Source organism: Oxyura jamaicensis, chromosome 9 (genome assembly GCF_011077185.1).
Source record: "Oxyura jamaicensis isolate SHBP4307 breed ruddy duck chromosome 9, BPBGC_Ojam_1.0, whole genome shotgun sequence".
In the NCBI taxonomy this organism is placed as follows: domain Eukaryota; kingdom Metazoa; phylum Chordata; class Aves; order Anseriformes; family Anatidae; genus Oxyura; species Oxyura jamaicensis.
In genome coordinates this window covers 18656273-18675255 of record NC_048901.1, presented here as the reverse complement: position 1 = coordinate 18675255, position 18983 = coordinate 18656273, and the positions used below count along the sequence as shown (strand labels likewise).

Sequence of the window (18983 nt, the reverse complement as noted above, 5' to 3'; positions counted from 1 at the left end):
ATTGTGTAGCTAATGCAACACAGCATCCTGTTTTTCTCATATATTTTGTTTTACTTCATACTCTGCATTGCTTTCACCTCTCAGATATTGATTAAGTCAAGTCAAAGCCTTGTACTAATCAGAGTAGCAGGGTTTGCATTGTTATACACATGTACCCATTATAAGTGGGTTTTGTAAAGTAGTTTGGGAGCTATCTGTTTCCAGAAGTAGACAAGGTCTGCGTGTTTTAGCTGAGATCAGCACTCAGGTTCCACCTACATTCTCTTTCACTGGTGATTTTCAGTGCATTAGAAAATGTAGTCCGGTCCTCCCCTCTCCTCATGATGGTTAATTAAAGCAGTTGGTGTGAAGGAAATCAACTTTCATGGGTGATTAAAGAAAGGGAAGGATCGGGTACATAGCATCTACCTTGAGTTTTAACAATGTACTGCCTGAAGAAAACATGGAAAGAAATGAAATTCAACCTCTTTATGAGTACTGGTTGCCCCGATTCAAAAAGCAGCAGCCCAGGAGAAGACAGGCGCTCTTGTAGCACCAAGAGCTAAATCCTTCTTTCACTTGCACCACTGAAACTCCTTCAAATAAGCAGAGTTTGCAGGGAGGGCACAGACCCTGCAACCAATGGGGCGACTTCTGCCTGCCCGGCTCCTGGCAGCTGCCAAGTGTGGATTCCTAATCTCTGCACAAAGCCGGAGATGTAGTCAAATGCCTCGGCATTAGTCATTTGTATTCTGCCTCCGGACACTTTCATTCCTCTTGCTTTGAGTAATATTTTTTCAACCTTGTCTTCTCATTAAAATTTCCTCTTCATTATAGAGCGTTTCAATATAATTTCCTCCTGAACTGAGCTCAGGGTGCAGCCCAGCTAATAAGAATTGCATGATCCGCATTATTATGCACACATAACCCATTATAATTGAATCTTATTCCACTTTAATTGCATGTGTTTACAAACACTGTATTCACTGCTACAGATTATGTATTTTAGTTGATTGTGCCATTAATGATTGAAAAGCCAGTGTCATTTTGCATTAAAACCGCTTTTTGCTTGCATAGCAAGTGACAACAGAAAACTTGTGGAGAGCCACAAGGTACGTTTCTGATTTCTCCTGTTTATTTTTAACTGCTGAACAGAGCCGTGCCTCACACTGAAACGCACCCCCTCAGAAATACAGCAGTTTGGATCACTCAAACCATCCTCAGGCTTCCACAAATACTCAAATACTTATTTTGGGTTGAATCTGGAGACCAAATGTTTGTTAGCGACAGATCCCTTGCTGTTGTCAGCACTCTACATCAGCCAGGCAAGCCCAGCACCTTTGCACTCTCCGAGCAAAGCTTTGCACCCAAAGCTCCCCCTTCCCCAGTGTGCTTTAATGCCCCCCTGGCCGCCTGGCGCTTTGGTCGGTGCGCTCGGCTCAGCAGATGCAAAATGATTTTGGAAATGTTGCTGCCGAGACTTCAGGTACTGAAGAGAATTGGAAAATTTGGCAGCACACTGTGCTGCTTTGGTGCAAGGTCAGTTAGATAAGGTCAGTCGGGATGTTAAATCTAGCCACTGCCCAGTTTGTCATCAGGTTTTATAACAGGAACAGGGGAGCCTGATAGACCAGAGTCTCCAGAAGAAAAAATATTAAAAACAAACCAGTATTTTTACCAAGATTTATAGAAATTGTACTTCTGTTTATGTGCCTTTTCTCAGATACATTTACCCTGTGTAGCATTAACTGAGATATATGTGCTACATCTGGGCTCTGTTCAGCTTTTTCCTCGCATAGCTTTATCCTGCTGCTCTTCAGGAACCTCTGCTGGGCACAGGCTCCCCCTAAAGCTGCTCTTCAGACACCAGTAACACTGTGCTGCAGGTGCTGACAGGACCACCAACTGCAAGCAGCTCTCGGAGTCCTCAAAGCTAGCAACGCTTTTTGCCACCACTGCTTCACAGACCCAGTGGCTTTCCCTTGAGCTTCCCCTGTTGCAGCATGTCTGTAACTGGGAGCTGACTTCATGGCCCCAAACCTGCACACTGGATTGTGAAATTCAGTTGTCATTGAATAAAATACTGTTACGCTAGTGGAGGAGAAAGAAAGGGGTTGTCCTAAGTGAAGGAGGTTTTGGCAGAAATCAAAATGCAGGTGATGTGCTCAGCATCTTCAGGATGCGACTGTTTATGGCTTTGACAATAAATAATACATCAGAGGCATTGACAAATGGAGCTTCACAAAACCCTGCGGAGTAAATCAGCAGCTATTATCCAGGGCAGAGAGGCAGATGGGGCATAAAAAGGTTAAGCAACTTGACCAAGAGGAAGGAGCAAGCCTGGGACAAAGCTCCTGCGATGCCCAGATCTCTGCTGGTAACCCCAAGTCCCATTTCCTTCCTGAGGTTCTTTTGGCTGTTACCACCTCCTAGGAACAGCCACCAGTAATGCATTTGGATGCTAAGTTGTCAGGGGGATGCGAAGGCAGGAGATAAATTAATGATTTTTGTGTTCTGTATATGGATTTACAGAGAATCTCAGGATTTAATTTGGACACTCTCAGTTCTGCCATGCCTTTTTGGTTTCATCTATTGGATTTTTGATAACTATAAGGCCCTCCAGTGGGAATGGGGATTTGAATTGTTTTGGGGTGGAATTAAGCAATATAGCGTGATTCTGTGTTTATAGCAAGAAGGCTTTTGTTTTTTGCTTATAGGGATTTGGGCAGTAACTGTGCTCTTGTTATTAATTGTTGTGCATTATGAGTCATGGTAAACTTACTGCATTGTTTAAACTATTTTCCAGGCATCATAAAATGCTTAGAGGTTTCATACATCTTCAAGTGTGAGATATTGGCCACTATTACCCGGTTGTGTAAGGAGGGATGGCTGTAAGATTATATATCAGCAGGTGCGCCAATAATGTGGAGGTGATCTTGCAGGCTTTTGTTTACTCTGATTTATGTCAGTTTGCTGCGACTTAAAAATGCTTTCAGCTGAACCAGTTTTAATTCACAGCCTGAATTCAGTGGAAGCAGGATCTCATCGCTCTAGCTACCTTGCCCCTTCTCCTTTCCTTCCTTCCTTGCACACTGTCCCTCCTGCTCAGCTGGCCATGCCGTAGCAGGCAGTTCAGGTGAGGTTTGCACTTGAGTTGAGAATTATTTATATATTTTTGGGGGGTTTTAGGATCGAGGACGCCCCACACCCCTCTTTTGCAAAGTTATTCCAAACCTGTAGTCAGGACGTAGCGCTGATCAAATGCTTGCTGTCTCGTGACGAGAAGTGTGGCAGAAGTGAAAAGCATCGCTGTTATCACTGTCCTCTGAAATGTCTTCCCTAGGGGAGCTGACATTTGAAGGGTTCTCGGTATGCAGTGAGCTCTGCTGTCAGCCTGGGAAGCCAGGATCCAGGAATGGTGGCTCGCAGGTACTTTGTGCCACGCACTGAGGAGGTGAAGCTTTTGTCTGGGGAGCACGGCTCTGCAGAGCTCTGGAAGGAGCCGTTCCTGTAGCTCCGGGAGAAGAGGTGGTACAAGGTCAGAGCTTTTAGAAAGGGCAAAGGGAAAATAAACCATGCAAACCTTGCCTGGGTGTATTTGCATGCATGTATATATATGCAAGCAAGTTTGTGGATATAATTAACTTCTAGGCTTCTGGATGCATTCGGACCCAGTTGAGGAATACATTTTCATCTTTGTGGGAATGTGACTGCATTAACCTTAAAAGAGGAAGGAGGAGGGATTTAAAGCACTGCAATAAGGCTGTATTGAGGATGAGTCCCTTGCAAAATTCTTGTGCTAAATCAAACTCATCTTTAGTTACATAAACTCATAAACTCCTGCATCACGCAAATGATTATCTTTATACTTTCATTACTGATAAATGGCCAAATGTGTCATCATTGTTTTTAAGCTGGCAAAAAAATTTGCTCTCAGCCTGAGATGTTGTCTGCCAAGCTTCAGGACTGAAGCAGCTTTTTATGCTTGAAGCTCTGTACACACAAGCCTCTGTGCAAAAAAATAAAGAAGGGTTTATCGCTGACAAGTTGGCACAATCTTAACTAGTGTTGAGCAGCTGGAGAATCTGGAAAGCACATCAGAGTTGGAGTCAGTGGGGAAAAGAGGAAATTCTGCAAACAGTCACCAGATTCTTGCCATAAAAGGAACAAACTAAAAGTGAGCAGACAAAGGTGGGGCGACCTGCAGAAGGCACAGCATGGTGGTATGACCATTAGAAACCAGGTTGCGAAGTGATTAATGAACTGGAGTTTCTTTTTGGTTCTTGGGACCAGAAATCAATCTCATCCCAACAGGAACACCAGAGATCTGAGTGCAGAAGTCAAGCCGCCACCGAAAAACTGCACTCATACGCTTTCTAAGTGCCCATGCTTTCCAACACCCTCCCTTCTTCCAGCAAACACTGATAATTTGAGCTTTACAGCCAGACTGCGTTACTGGGATTTTAGTGGGGAAGGTTGGTGGAAGAGGGAAAAAAAATAAAAGAAAGGAGAACAGAATCAATGGCATGCAGGCATGCAGAGCCTAGAGATTCAAGAAAATGTTTAAAAGTGCATCAAGTGGGATGCTGGATGTGAGGAGAGCTCAGCTCCCAGCCCCAGGCGTTCCCTGAAATCCTGGGAATGCCTGCAATGAGAACCTCCTGGCCACGGTGGGACGTGACATCTCGGCACAAATGTTTCCTGTCCCTGCTCCGCTGGGTGCTGCTAAGTCACCGAGTGGCCTGGTGCTTTAAGCTGATGCTCAGAAACAAATGGAGGGGCTTTCAAGCACCAGAAATACCCAGCGATTAGCTCAACAGTGGCTAAAATAAAAGCAGCATCATGCATGGAAGAATATTTGGCATTTTTCCAGGCCTTCGCAAATACAAACCCCCGTCAGTCTAAAGAAGCATTAGGAGTTTATGATGTGGAAATAACTGGCTGGTGTGTGACGCATTTCGAGCTTATGGTGAGCCATCTCTTAGAAGAAAATGTTTTAGACATTCCGGGGCTGGACTCAACCTCACTGCTGCAGGCCAAATGCCACGAACATGAGGCGAGCCTTTCAGAAACAGAATAGCCTAACATGCGCAAAGAGGGAAGAGATCAGGAAACATTAGACATAATAACTCCTCAGCTATTTAATACTCAGATGAGCTGATGGGGAGAAGTCTTCTGTAATAGCTGAGTTCAGGCAGCTTGTATCTGCTGTGGTGTCATCTTTGCTGGCTTCTCTCACTTTGAGGCATCTACCAGATGGACAGAAACCTTTTACAGTTTGACCATTTGACTTGAAGCAAGCTCTCGGAGTAAAAGGGAATGTGCCAAAATGGCAAAAGTGAGTGAACCGTTTTCTGTGCAGCTATTCTAGCAGCAGCAACACAGGCAGCTCTGCCATGTCCAGCAGTCAAGGTCAGCACGACCTTGGGTTCGAGCAGCAGCACCCTACCCACGCCAGTGGGACCAGGCGATTCTGGAGAGCTGGGGATCTCCAAGCCCTCCACAGACACCACCCGGGTTTACATATACCTTCAGCAACGGAAAAATATTTGTTTTACAAATGAGAAAACTGAAACAAGGAATAGTCATGCCCAAGAAGTCAACCAAACACTCGGTGACCACAGCAACTGCGACTGCCAGTGCCTCTTTTAGCTGCATTCCCCCTGGGACCAAGCCAAGAAGTATCAGCGTCTACATTCACACATACTCCTCGGTGACAAAAGATGGCAATGAATCCTCCATTACCAGAGCAATCCCAAGTGGCATTCACAAGATCCTTAATCATTTCCTTAATGAGCAATTTCTGGTGTGCTTCCTTTCTCTAGAGCAGTTCTTAGTTGGAAGGAAGCCTGGGGCAGGTTCAGGAGGGCAGGTCTCCTCCTTCTGTAACCCCAGGGTGCAGGAGTTAACCCCGATGCCTGCCCTCAGGGCAGTGATAGCGCACCCCACATTGCTCCTCTGACTCCAAGAGCTTCTGGCACTCATCTAGAAAGTGCAAAAAAATATGAGCCAAAACTATGTCAAACTTAAAAATGGGCCTGGCCATTTTTACTGTCTGTCCTCCAGGTACTTTTAATTCTTCTATCTGCTATTTTTGTCAAAAGACAAGATTTGTGCTCTTTATTTGACAAAATCTTTTCAATTCCTCTGAAAAGGAGAAACTGTGGAAATATCAGTGCCAGCTACAAGGGACTACAGGAGTGATTCGGTGAAGACCTCTCTGCTGGAGAAGCCCTAGTAGGTGTCACCCAGCCAGAAGGAAGGGACATTTGACCCAAGCTCCTCACCTCTCGGAAACCATCTCTCCTGCCCTGATTACAGTTCCAGGCTTATTTTCCCATTTATAACCTGTGATACAAAGAAGCTTCCCAAAAGCAAATACTTCTAAGTGCCCAGTACTTCTCAAATGCCGACAGTACCTGGACACTCACACACTTTTATTTTCCTTTCAGACAATACCAGCTGCCAGTATGCTCTGCACAGCCTGAACTTGTTAAAAGAAAGCATAGAGACAGTTCCAGGAACAGCAAGTGCCCTTTGCTTCCTGACTTAATTATGATAGCATTTTTATGGACTTTTGCAAGTACTTTTATGCCCAGAAGACTGGGTCTGTTGCAGGATGAGCTGAGGACATCTTTGCTCTTTGAGCAAAAATTTGAGGGGCATCCTTGGTGCTGCAGTCACTATTAAGACAATGTGTCAGGAGGTACTTGCATGGGTAACATCACATCTCAGCCTTGCTGCTCCTTGCCTAGCCTTTCTTACATGAGCTAAGGAGACATTTACTTTATGCCAGTAGAAAGAGAACATTTCTCTGTGCTCCGTGAGGCTTATATTATTCTGCTGTAATCCTGCTACCTGCTGGGATGCGTCATCGTGGCGTAGAGCTATGGCTTTTTTCAGCAGACACGAGCAAAGCCCAGTCAAAGTGCCAAGCCAGCACTGCCCTGCCCCACCACTTGCATCCCCACATCTCAGCGGTGCCATCAGCGGGAGGCCAGAAATGGTCTAGCCAGAGCCGTGCAGGTTTCGGTGCAATTAGGCCGGGGTTAAAACAAGCTACTAATTCTCTGTGGGAGGCTGTGACTGCCTGTCCTGGGAGCAGCGCTGCAGCAGAGCCACAGCCCCTGATGGGACAGAGCTTGGCTCGGCGCTGCTCCCCGAACAACACCACGGCGGGAGGAGCAGAGGCAGCTGGAGGTCCCTTTAGCAAGAGAGACCAGGGAAGGAGAAAGTGGAAGGACTGCTGCTCCTCCACCTTCTGCTGCTACTGGTTTCCTGGGAGTCGAGGCTCAGACCTGCTCTATTTCCAGGATTTAGATAAAAGTTGCAGGCACAGGTCACGAATCCTTCAGCTGCAAGAAAGCCTGACTCCTTTTTGTCTGTGGGGCTGGAGCAAGAGCGCGGTCCCTCTGCCATGCCCACCGAGCACAGCGCTGCCCCGCAGGGGGGCCCAGCACGGAGCCAGCCCGTCCCTTCAGCCGGGGGCCAGAAAGCTGCTGACACCCACAGACGTACACGCTGGGGATATTCACGCATGGACTCACAGAGCCTTCAGTGGATATTTTCTATGCTCCTGACTGGTGCAAAGGCTCTGAGGCCTCTTCAGCCACTGCCTTGCAGGGGCAGGGTTTCACAGAATCGCTGCCAAACAGGAGATCTGATGGCAGGAAGGGAAAGCAGAGGGCTGGGAGGGGGCTCTGCGTCACTGAGCCCAAGCCTCCGCGATCACAAGCCACCACGTCACAAGATCCCTTTCAAGCAGCAGTGAAGCTCTGTCTTAAAGCTAGTTTGTTTTTACCTCCACTTCTTTGTCGAGAGGACTAATCTGGTGCCTAGTTCTTCTGGCGGCTGGAAGTCTCAGAATTTCCAGCCTAAGTTTATCTGTGACCCATTTATACCTTTTTGTTCCTGTGCCAACACTAGTCTTCAGTTTAAACAGCTCTCCCCAGTGTTAACCCTCCTGCCCCCTGCTTTTATAGACAGCAATCACATCTCTCAAGGCAAATAAAGGCTGCATTTGCTGCACTTCTCTGCAGCTGCTCCTGGTTTAACACACCTTTTCTGAGGTCGTGTGCCAGACTACCTTGTACTCCAGGCAAGGTCTCTTCATGCCCTGGCTCCAGAACAGCTGGTGTCACTCCTTCTTTATCATTTCCAGCAGGTGAACCCCATTTCACAGAAGTAACGCAAGGCATGATTCCCATGAGAACTGTGAGTTCCCATGGGAGTCATAAATGCAATTAACCTCTCCAGCCAACCCTAAAGGCACTCCAGGCACAGCCACTGCACCCAAACTTTCCCCAGTACATCATTTACTCTCCCTAACTCTCCAGTCATTTCCTGCACAATGCCACTAATCCCTGTTTTCTCCAGTTTGACTAATCTTTTCACTATGTCAAATACTTTGTAGAAGTCCAGAGAGATTAGATCTACTGCACTGCTTTTGTCAAGAAAATCAATTATCTTATCAAATAAAACCATCAAATTCATCTGACACAATGTACCTGAGGTAAAGCTGCGTTGCATTCTCTCCCTCAAGAAGGAGTCATTTTCCTTCACAAGGCTTTGTATAACATTAAGGTCAGACGAGCTAGCCTTTAGTCACATCGATTATATTTTTCTCTTAAAATATACTATGCAGGTACTATACAAAGGGGTGATAGGGACCGAGTCCTATCTGGGTATAGATTCCCCACCTATTGGTGCCATCCGAGTTACAGTAAAATGACAGCTAACCTCTATTATTTACTTTTCTGGCATATTTTTTGTTTGTTTTGTTTTGTTGCGTAATGTTTGGAGTGTTCTGCATTCATTACTTCAGAAGTGGTTTATAATTGGATTTTTACAGTGCCAAAGTGCAGAACTGGTTTCAGGAAACCTGCAGACCATGTTCTAGGAAAGTAATGTAGGCCCTGTATTTCCACACGACCAGTGGAAAAAAAAATGCTATTCCTATGGCAATTAGGGAAACTGTTCCCTATAACAGGTCAGAGAATTGTAAAGTATGCAGAAGCAGGTGATTAGAAATGAAAATAAAATTGAGAATATTAAATGTGTTTTGCTTGGGTTTGCTCCAAAGCCTTCTGGATGGCGCAGCCAGCAGGCTATTAGGTGCTCGCAGCCTTCTGGCTGGGGATCTAATTCTTTAGCAACTCTACATCCTCTGGTCACTCCTGGAAAGGGACCTGGATTTAGGGACCTGATGTGCTACGTTTATGTTAATGAGTTATTTAAATTAACATCTTTTCTCTCCCTTGTTCTCTGTCTTCTCTTCATCCTACCCCAAAGAATTCCTTTGTGTTTGCTCAGCCAAGGCGGCTTTTTGATTTTTGCCCCTCAAAGCTGTGGTGGCTGCTTCCTTCCTTGGGTGACATTACTGTCCTTTAGGGTGGCCAGGTGTGACTGTATCCTGCCCGAAAATAAACAGCACCAGCTTTTCATAGATCTCCTCCAGGAGGAAGCCCTAACGAGATCATTAGACCCCTTGAAGTGCAGCTTCGGTGAGGGAGGAAGATGGGGGTGGAAGACAAGGAACTGGAGGGGTTTTGGTCGCAAGCCATGTCACATCGTCATGCTTCATTTCTCAAGGCCACCACAATGACAACATTTTGAGCCTCCCCTTATTGAGCCTTCATTCAGCACAGCCCGTGGCTGGTCTCCAAGTCTCGTCCTCCTCATTTTTAGGCCTCATTTTAGGCCAGCCACAGTGGCACTAAGGCCATTTCAATAAGAGCTCGTGGGACAGACCTCCAAGCCATGCTGTACGGGACCGAGGCAGGCATTTTACTGTTTGTGCTCCATGCAAACAATAAAGTTGATGAGTTAATGAAACTTAAGAAAAACAAGGGCATTTCACTCAAACTGTTCTAGGACCACCTCAAACAGCCTTTGATGGACAATTAACCTCCTGCTCCTATTACAAAAATAAAATGAATGGTCAGTAACTTGAATTAGAGAAGAAAGAAACCAAAACATGGTTATTATCAAAGAGGGACCCTGTAAGAATACCAGAATCCAGTTGAAAATTCAGCCAAATTTGAACTCAGCTGCAAAGAAAAGCCACAAAACATTTTTATGAACCTAGTTAGGAAATTTTAGCAAATCTGATTATGCAGGGAAAAAAAAGAAAAAAAAAAAAAGAAAAAAAAAGCTCTTGTCATAATTAATCCAATTCAAAAATCAGATGCCAGCAATGGGGGAAATCTCCTTCTCATTTATATTCCTGTAAACCCACTGAAATCAAAAGCACTTCAGGAAAGTTTAAGACTTCCTTTGTAAAACTACGCTGCTTGACAGTTACTGGTGGCTCTCCCATCATTATTATTTAGTGGACAAAAGATCTGGAGAGCAAAATCCCACTTCAAGATTTAAGTTTTTAAGAGTAAAATGCATTTGTACATCTAGAGTCAGGAACTGTAGAAGGCAGTAGTAATTATACAGCAGAGAACATCTATCATACCAAGCGTGTAAGCGCAGTGTTGATCCTCTAGTCATTAATAATGGGTATATTAAAAATTAATGGCATGAAATTTCTTCAGAGTGTCTCAAATGTTTCATGTGGTCCAAGGAATGTTCCAGTAGCCGAAATACCAACAGGCTACTGAAATTAAGTACCTGAATAATTTTGGGCAGGTGGTGTCTCTTTGTTCAGTGGTTGTAGAGCCCTTGACACAACGGAGCAGTCCCTGACAGGGAACCCTAAAAGGGCCAAGCTGTCCAAAATAATTAAAGCACATGATTGATTTATTTGCAAAAGAGAGGAAAGATAATGCACATATTCAGTTGTGGGACTCCAAGCTGTGTTCACAAGGTTCCTGACCCTGTCCTACCAGCAGGTATGCTGGGTCAGAGCAGGGGTTTGCACAAGATGGACAGGGGTGCTCTGTTTGCTCGGCAGACCCACGCCTGTTAACTTAAGCGAGGCAGCCAAAGGCCTGTTGTGTCAGCACGGTTGTTCCCCTCCTCACCCCACCAACAGCAGGAGGTGCCTGGGGAGCCAGGCAGGTGCTCCAAGGAATCACCTTTTCCTTACGGAGCAATCACGTCCGAGCTTGCTGCTGGGGGCTGAGCGCGGCTGAAGCCCCCAGGCCTGGCAGGGGCTGATGAGACGGCCGAGCACAGCACGGGAGCAGCGGGCAGCAGGGGCCACCAAGGGCCAGAGAGGATTCAGTCCTCTCTGCAGAAATAACACCAACCCTCCCTGGAAAAAAAAAAAAAAAAAAAAAAAAAAAAAAAAAAAAGGAAATATACATGCTGTGTGAGACAGATGGGACCCCGGGGATATTTGTTCCAGCACTACCAGATCCGTCATGCTTCCCCCAACAGGTATTGCATGGCCGGGGATTGTGTTTTTTAACCAGTTTACTGCACCAAGGGGTATTTGAAATATAAACATGAAAACTAAGTAAAGAAAATACATTTTTCTTGCAGTGGCTGTGGGTAGGAGGAGGGTGGATTAGAGGAGGCAGCCAAGGGTTAGCGACGCAGCCTGCATGAGTGTGTGTATGAGCACAGGTAGTGAGGCCAAATTGCATCTGCAGAGCCTGATCCTGCAACATCCAGATGGTCTCGCTGGAGCTGAGGCATTATTTGAGGAAGTAAAGACTTTCCGGGACTGATTTTTCAGATTTGTTCTGTTCACTCACCATTAAAACAGCCGGTGCCTGTGGGCTGAGGCTCCAGCTGGGAGCCCCTGCAATAGAAGCATAGGATTTGGGTTCTGTTGGGCAAATCCAGGTGCAATGCATTTTTTTAAGCATTTGGCCCCTCACAACAGTAGGGATGTGCTCCACAGCTTGCAGGGCATCTTCTGTGACTACCTTAGAGTCCACAGTTTAGAGTCAAGGTTATTTCTAAGAGTCCTAAAGTAGAGCAAGTACAGACACAGGAATTTAGAGAATTCTCAAAACTTCCCAGAGCAAAGAAGAGGTCAGATTGCAGGTGAATTTATAGACAAGCTGTTCCTTTTTCTTTTTTCTGTTTTTAAAGTTACCCAAGTGGAGAAATGATGAAACATTACCTCAATAGGTATAATGAGTATAAAATGATTTCAAACAGATGTAAACAAATAGCGTTAGGTAATTAAAAATAGAGATAACTCACTGGCTAAATTCCTCTGGAGTCCTCTTCGCTGTGGCCTTTGGTGATGCATTAATATTTTATATGCAAGATTGAAAAACGTATCAGAGAGGAGGGGAAGCACAGATTTCTCTTATCAATGGAAAATGTCTGTTTATGCCAAAGGAGTACCCCTCTAGCCTGTGATAAAGGCAAAGCTTTATCATTCCGCCTTTCCTCTTGGAAAGCATGTGCTTGGTTTCCAAATTCTCTTTTTTTTTTTTTTTTTTTTTTTTCTGAGTCATTTATCCATAAACTCATCCAGTGTCCACAGTGCTTGTGATGACAGGGAATAAATAGGTGGCAGCTTTGTACAGGGGCTGTAATTTTTTCTCAGGGGGGAGATAACTTCGTACATAACCTATATATCTTTGGAGATGTACGTTTAACACCAAACATTGCTCTCTGTGGTATAAATCCCAAATAACTCTACTGCAGTAAATACAGTTGAAATCCCACTAGTCACAGGACAAGGGAGAGATTTGGACCCCTGGTGAATTTTTGGTAATCACACCCCAGAAATCCCCTGCTAGTTACTTCGGCGGATGCCCCACACCCTGCACCCACAGCCCCAGTGTGGACTGAGCCCCTCTCAGAACCAGCAACAGGCCGTGGGTGGATAAAATGACAAAGTGGCATTTTGTGAAGGTTTTCACCTGCCCCCACCAGCACATCTTTTCTCCAAAACGGGCTGGGCTGTGAGATGGCTGGAAGGACACTGCAAGGCCAGCTGTGCCTGCAGGAGCATCCAGATGCAACCAGCGACATACAGCCTGAACCTCACTGTGCAGTACAGAGGCTATGGAGGCAGATTTAGGCACTTACTAAGCAACAACATAGCTTGACAAGACTGAATTTCAGTTGTCCTATTTTAGTTCTTGGGCAAAGCTCAGAAAGCACTTTGTAAAGGTAGAGCAGTGCCATTATTGCTCCCTTACAGGTGGGGAAACTGAGACACAGCACTACTAAACAGCCCCTCCACAGTGCAGATCCCAACACCCAGGCTATTTAACTGCTCCCACAGCACATCACTGCTCCATTGAAAGTGGCCTTGCTGGGACACAGCAGTCACTTTCCCTCCCTCGTGGTATCCTCTCTCCACAACTTGATCCTTCGCACCTGGAGCGCGGAGCTTAGCACACAGCACCGAGTCATCAAAGACACCAAAACAGGCACTGCACTGATGCAAAAGACCTTTCAAAAAGAGAGAGAACAGAAATAGAAGCATGAGCTTCATCAGAGAAGTGACTATTCCACCAAAGCAAAGCAGCAGCTGAGGAAAGAATAAAAGGAAGAAGAGATTAAAGGAGATACTTGAGTCCTGAAGAAAGGAGAGCACTGCATAGCAGATGATTTGCAGGGGGGTGGGAAAAAAAATGCAAGGGAAGAATTATCCAGCAGTATCTTGCTCAAGTTGCTGGAGAATTAAAATTAACATAGGAATAGGACAGTGTGGATAGAAAAAGCCGTTAAGAGTTGGCAAAGAAACAGCTAGACTGTATATAAAATCAGAGAGCAACTAAGTGGCCAATTTGGTTTTTCTGTGAAAGGTGAATAACAGTGAATTATCCACCACAAAGCACGGGAAGCGTAGCAGTGATGACTGGGACAGTGCTTGAGGAAATTATGGACCGAGGACGAAACAAACACCTCTGATCGTGGCATTCCAGGAGAGGAGAGAATTTGGAGAATTGCATACAGAGCTTAGACCAACATGTCCTGAAATGTTTGAACAGTAATCCATTGCTTAACAAATGGGAAAGCAGCAGGCAGCAATTGCTGCTCAGCAGAACCATTCAGAGCAAGAAACAGCCCAATAGCTGCACACAAAACCAGGCTCTGAAAGCACTGGTACTGAGCCCCACACAGAGGAGAGTAAAATCACTGAAGCGTGAAATCCTGTTGGAATTACTCTACACACACCTTGGAGACTGGCCCCAGCAGCTGGGTGTGCATCCTCAGATACATATTTTACTAGCATTTAAGCAGTAAACATTCCCTGGGCCCAGCAAGCAGCATTGTGCAGGCAGCCTGTTCTGCTGGATCCTGCTCTGTTGCTGTTCAAACTTCCAGTCAATCTTCGGTGATTTACTGAGGAGGATTGGGCACACCAGGAATCATTTAATTTCATCATCTCTGCCCAAAGAATTCAATAGTTTACACTACCCGTCATTGTGAAAGATGCTATTTGAGTCTGAATTTCCCCTCCAGGTAATCATAAAAGGATGCCTGACCCATATCTGAGCAGAAAAAAGAAACACAGCGAGCCGCTGTTTGCACCAGCAGAAGCAGCCTAAAGAGGGGAAAAGGTTTATTCTGCTGTCTTTGCTGGTACCTGTCTTAGGCACTTCCCATCTCTGCTGCTCCCCAGTACCACCGAGCGCTAGGCATCATTGCAGCATGTGGAAGCTTTGCTGCTTCTGAAAATTAGCCGTGCTTTACGATAGCTTTGCTATGTGCAACATCCCGACTGGCAAATATTAATTAACTTGCACATCTGGAAGCACAGTAAGACAACGAGCTTTTGGAGATGGGAGGTGAAGGAAGGGTTAAGCAGTCTTTATTTTTGCCAGCAAATATACGGACTCTCTTCCCCATCCACCCCCGTAAATATGAAGTGCAGCAGATGTTTTGAGAACAGCCAGCCTGATCTATCAGCCTCTACATAAACGAAGGTTGAGTTAGTGAAGAAGAAGGCAAAATAATGTTTACAAGAGAAGAGCAAGAAGATTTCCGACACCTGGGCAACTTAATGATGGCAGATGGCAAGAGCTGACTGCAAAGAGAAGGAGCAGTGCACGCCAGCAGCTGTTGAGCAAACAGGGAGGAGATCGGCCTCTGCCGAAACCGCGCAGGAAGGATTTAGTACCGGTAGTGCAACAAGGATGATAGAAAAAAGAGGAGCCTGTGTTTTAACTCCTCAGACGACTATCATCAGAAGTACCCAATGGATTGTCAACCGGGGAGGTTTTCCCAGCAAGAAGCCATCTGTTGGCATCAAATAGTGTCAGTGTGCAAAGCGGCCACTTGTGGGTCATTTAACAGCACTCCAGCTGTAGATATTTTCTCCTAGACAAGTGGCTAAAAAAGGGCTATGTGAGGAAAAGACAGTCGGCCTATAAAGGGGGACGGTCAGGCAGCAGGTGGAAGTGATGAACTATTCTGTGCAATGTAACTCAGATGTGGGCAGCTTTGCGGGACAGCTGGGTGTCCTGTGACTGTCAGCACAAGAGAGACTGCAAGACTATGGCCAAACACAGGGCTGCACTTCACCGTCGGGAGACAACTGATTTCTGACTTCATGATGGAGCTGCCTGGTCACCCAGGACAGCCTGGCCGAGCGTTTTCCTGCGGCACCATGTCAGCTGTTGCACCCCAGCGTTGTAGCAGGCACAGTGCTGCCTGTTTCACCCCAGGGAGAGGAAGGGAGACCTGCCAGAGCTGCAAGCTCGGGGACTGACATCAATGGCTTTCTTGAAAATCTGTTCACCTAAAAGCCAGGGGTGGGATTAAAACATGTAGCCGATACCGCCATTAGAAGTTTATGTCCTCCCATGCTGGATTCATCCTTTCTATGGACATTTTGTCATCGGCAAAATTCGGTTCTGAGCTCCACAAAGCCCAAGAGTATCTAGATATACAGGACAGGATTTGGCCTACCTCATTTTAAGGATCCTTCTCCTGGCTAAGACTAACTTCCACTTATGCTGTGACTACACATTTTTGATACAGCCTGGTACCTGCCATGCACCTGCATCTGCAGCTCTGCCAGGCTAACGCCGCGCTGACCACTGACACTCTTCAGAGAGACCCCAGGGGGAAGAGCCATCGTTCCCGTCTCTCCTTTAGTACCCGAATCACACCAACTGTCTATGGATTAGGGAGGCTCCCTGCTGCCTTCAAATGCAGATCCGTTTTGAAAAAGACTCAGCAAGCGGGTAGAAAGAGTGCTGTCTGATAGGTATGTGACTTCAAAACAAATTCCTAATGCTGCTGGAGAACTTATCACCACAGGGGAAGAAAAGGTTATCATACGTGTAACCTGCAGCTTTAATTATACTGTGTACTTCCCTGTGCAGTTAGGAGTGTGTAACAGATAGTTACACTTTCCAGTTATGTATCTATCAAATTCTCGCTATAATTAGGATGACTCATAATGAAATTATGCATTAGTCGCTCCATTCATTACATTGTTTGACTTACAATCAGCATACAAACTACAAATCTCCTGAATTCTTCTTCTCCTTCATCCCTCCTCTGTTGTTTCCTATGCACATAATGGTCAGAAAGAGACAGGGACATTACAAAATTGCCACAGCTCCTTTGCAAGTTATGAGTTTTCTCCAAGAGGGTCTACTGCAGAGCTGAACAGCAACCTCAGCTCCGGCAGAAGTCAGTAGCGTTTTGCTGAGGAAAAGCCAAGTGAAAACACCTGTGAGCCCTCTGTTTCCCAGAGCAGCCCTACTTTGCAACACTCCAGCAGTCCAGGAAGGAAGGAAATTGCCATACCTGACCAGCTCAGAGCTCCATCGCTGTATGGTGTTTCCAGCAAGGAGAGGACTGGTGCACCAGAAGAATGCACAGGCAGTAGAGCCGTGCTGTGGGTGGGGAGCACACGAGCCCCATCACTGGTGGCAGCTGCTGTTGCTGCTCAGTGACTAGAAAAAGCTTGAGAAAAAGGAGTGTAACTCAGAGTATCACCCTAAAACTGAGCCATTTTGAACTACCAATCACAAGAAAATCTTTCTGATCACTTCCCATCTCCCTACACCTTACTCCTTGAATAATTTACTCCCTTTCAATCACCAGCCAATGTAAGTACATCTCCCTCTCCGTTGGGTCCCACAGCTCTCACAAATAGTTGTCACCTGTTGACCACCAAGGCTGAGTGGTTTAACTTATCACAAAGGACTTCAGCATTTGGGATCACTGTGTCAGCAAGGTCCAGGGGTTGTTTCTTCACGGAGTGAGGGTGGTGGCAGCTGGGGGTCATACATTCTTTATGAGCCGCATTTTGTTCAGTATGCATGGTTGGGGAACTCTGGATGTAGGTGGCAATGGTCACCTGCTTTAACCTGTCAGTGAACACTGTTGTGTCCACTTTGGCACTGAAATCTCTGAAAGATCATCAGCAAAGTGGCCCCAGGCACATCTGTCTTCAGAAGGAATCTGCCCAATGCCTCTTGATCTGCTGTGTCAGCCCACGCACAAATCAATTGCATGGTGAGCCCCGTAGTGAGACACATATATTGCTGAGGACAAGGAGAATTTTTCTTTCTTTCCTTTTTTTCTTCCCCTTTAAAGTGAATTTAGTGCTTGTGCAGGTGCCGGGTAGGTGGCAGGAGCAGAATTCTTTAAATTATTCACAAAGCAAGAATTGTCCCAGCAGCTGTGCTGGCAGTGAGCACATAATTGTTGCCCACCTTTAGGTTCATGCATACCAAGTTCAAGGCCCTCTTTGTTCCCACCAATTCTGGGAAAAACTCAAGGTGCTAACAGTCCCTCACTGTAACCAGAACCAAAGCTGGAGCCATGAGACCTCCCTTCCCACACTGACTGTAAGGTGCAGGGGACAGAAAGCAGAAGGGAGGACCTCAGGTTCTAGACAGTGACAGCAAGCACAGGCATGGGGAACCACAGGGTGCAAAGGCAGCCCAGTTAGGAGTGGTGTTGATCTGGGGGCAAATGTCATGCCTGTAGTGGTCCCAGATGCATCCGTGGGCTGTGGCTGTGCAAGTTAGCCTTGTTTTCACTCACAGTTTGCACGAAGGCAAATACGGGAGCGCACTCTGACACGCTCTTTGGTAAAGCTCTTGGCAGTGTGGGCATCTGCTGTGTTGGTGGTCAAAGGAGAGCTCTCACGCCTTATCTCACCTTCAGCGCCCCTCAGCTCCCAATCATTTAAAAACCTAATGTCCATTTGCTCTTTTAGCCCCTTCATTCCTGTGGTGTGAGGCAGGCACAGGTGGGTTTTCGCTGAGATCTGCCTTCCTCCTTAATCCTCCAAGTGCCATTCCTTTCCGAGGTGTCTCCATGCATTTTTTCACTTTAATCCAAGGGTCACAGACGGGGCGGTACCGAAACACCAAAGGGGTGCTGAAGAAGCAGCCCAGGTGCTAACTGCCCCCTTGCTCCCTCCCAGCCTGCCTTGGCCCCAGGCTGCCCATGTGCTCCCCCAGCCCCGTGTGCCATCGCTGCTGGCAGATACGTTTGCACTGGTGGCTTTTACATTTGACCACTAGGGACCACACTGGGATCAGCAACACCGAGCTGACAGCAGATGTTAGCAAGCTTTGATCTGTCTTGGCCAGGGCTGGTCATGAACTGGCAGCCAAGGAGAGGAACCCTACCAGATCCCAGCAGAGCACTGCTGTTTCTGATCCGGGATCGAGAGATGCACACAGGTTCATTGAAAGCAGCACTCCCCAACAGCATCCTCTTACAACACTTCTTCCCCACATCACAGGCACTGCAAATACCACATTTCACTTGTGTTTCCTCAGCTCATTATTATCCTGGATGCTGTCAACTTGCAAATTTAGGTTGTGAGACCCTCCTACGTGCAAACTGCACTTTCCCTGTAGGGAAGCGCAGCCTACATCTGTGACTGTAAACACAATACCGGTACGGTCCATGCATCCCCCTCGCTCCCCTCCTGCCACGGCGGCCTCACAGAGTTTTGTGAACTTTCAGCTCCAGCCACCACTCTCCCCAGCTCCTGCGGCAGCCCCAGCTCGGTGGGGACGGATGCTGCCGCCTGAATTTCGCCGCTCGCACCGGGTGCGACAGCACCTTCCAGCCCCAGGAGGGATTCTGTCCTTAGTTTCAAAACTACGTGCGAAGCCCTGTTCTGCAGAAACAGTAGCCTCAGTAAGTTTAAGGAT

At 46.5% G+C, this 18983-nt stretch overlaps 1 protein-coding gene across 5 annotated transcripts in view; it reads left to right on the top strand.

The window, feature by feature from the left end:
• Window positions 1-18983, top strand: part of KCNMB2 (potassium calcium-activated channel subfamily M regulatory beta subunit 2) — a 126675-nt gene that overhangs the window by 24708 nt on the left and 82984 nt on the right. The window contains exon 1 of one of the 5 annotated variants that reach the window (XM_035334492.1): window positions 18859-18969. The exons of the other annotated variants lie outside the window; for them this stretch is intronic. The gene's annotated coding sequence lies outside the window, so the exon portion shown is untranslated. Of the gene's footprint in view, window positions 1-18858; window positions 18970-18983 lie in introns of those variants that run through there. 5 annotated transcript variants of the gene reach the window in all.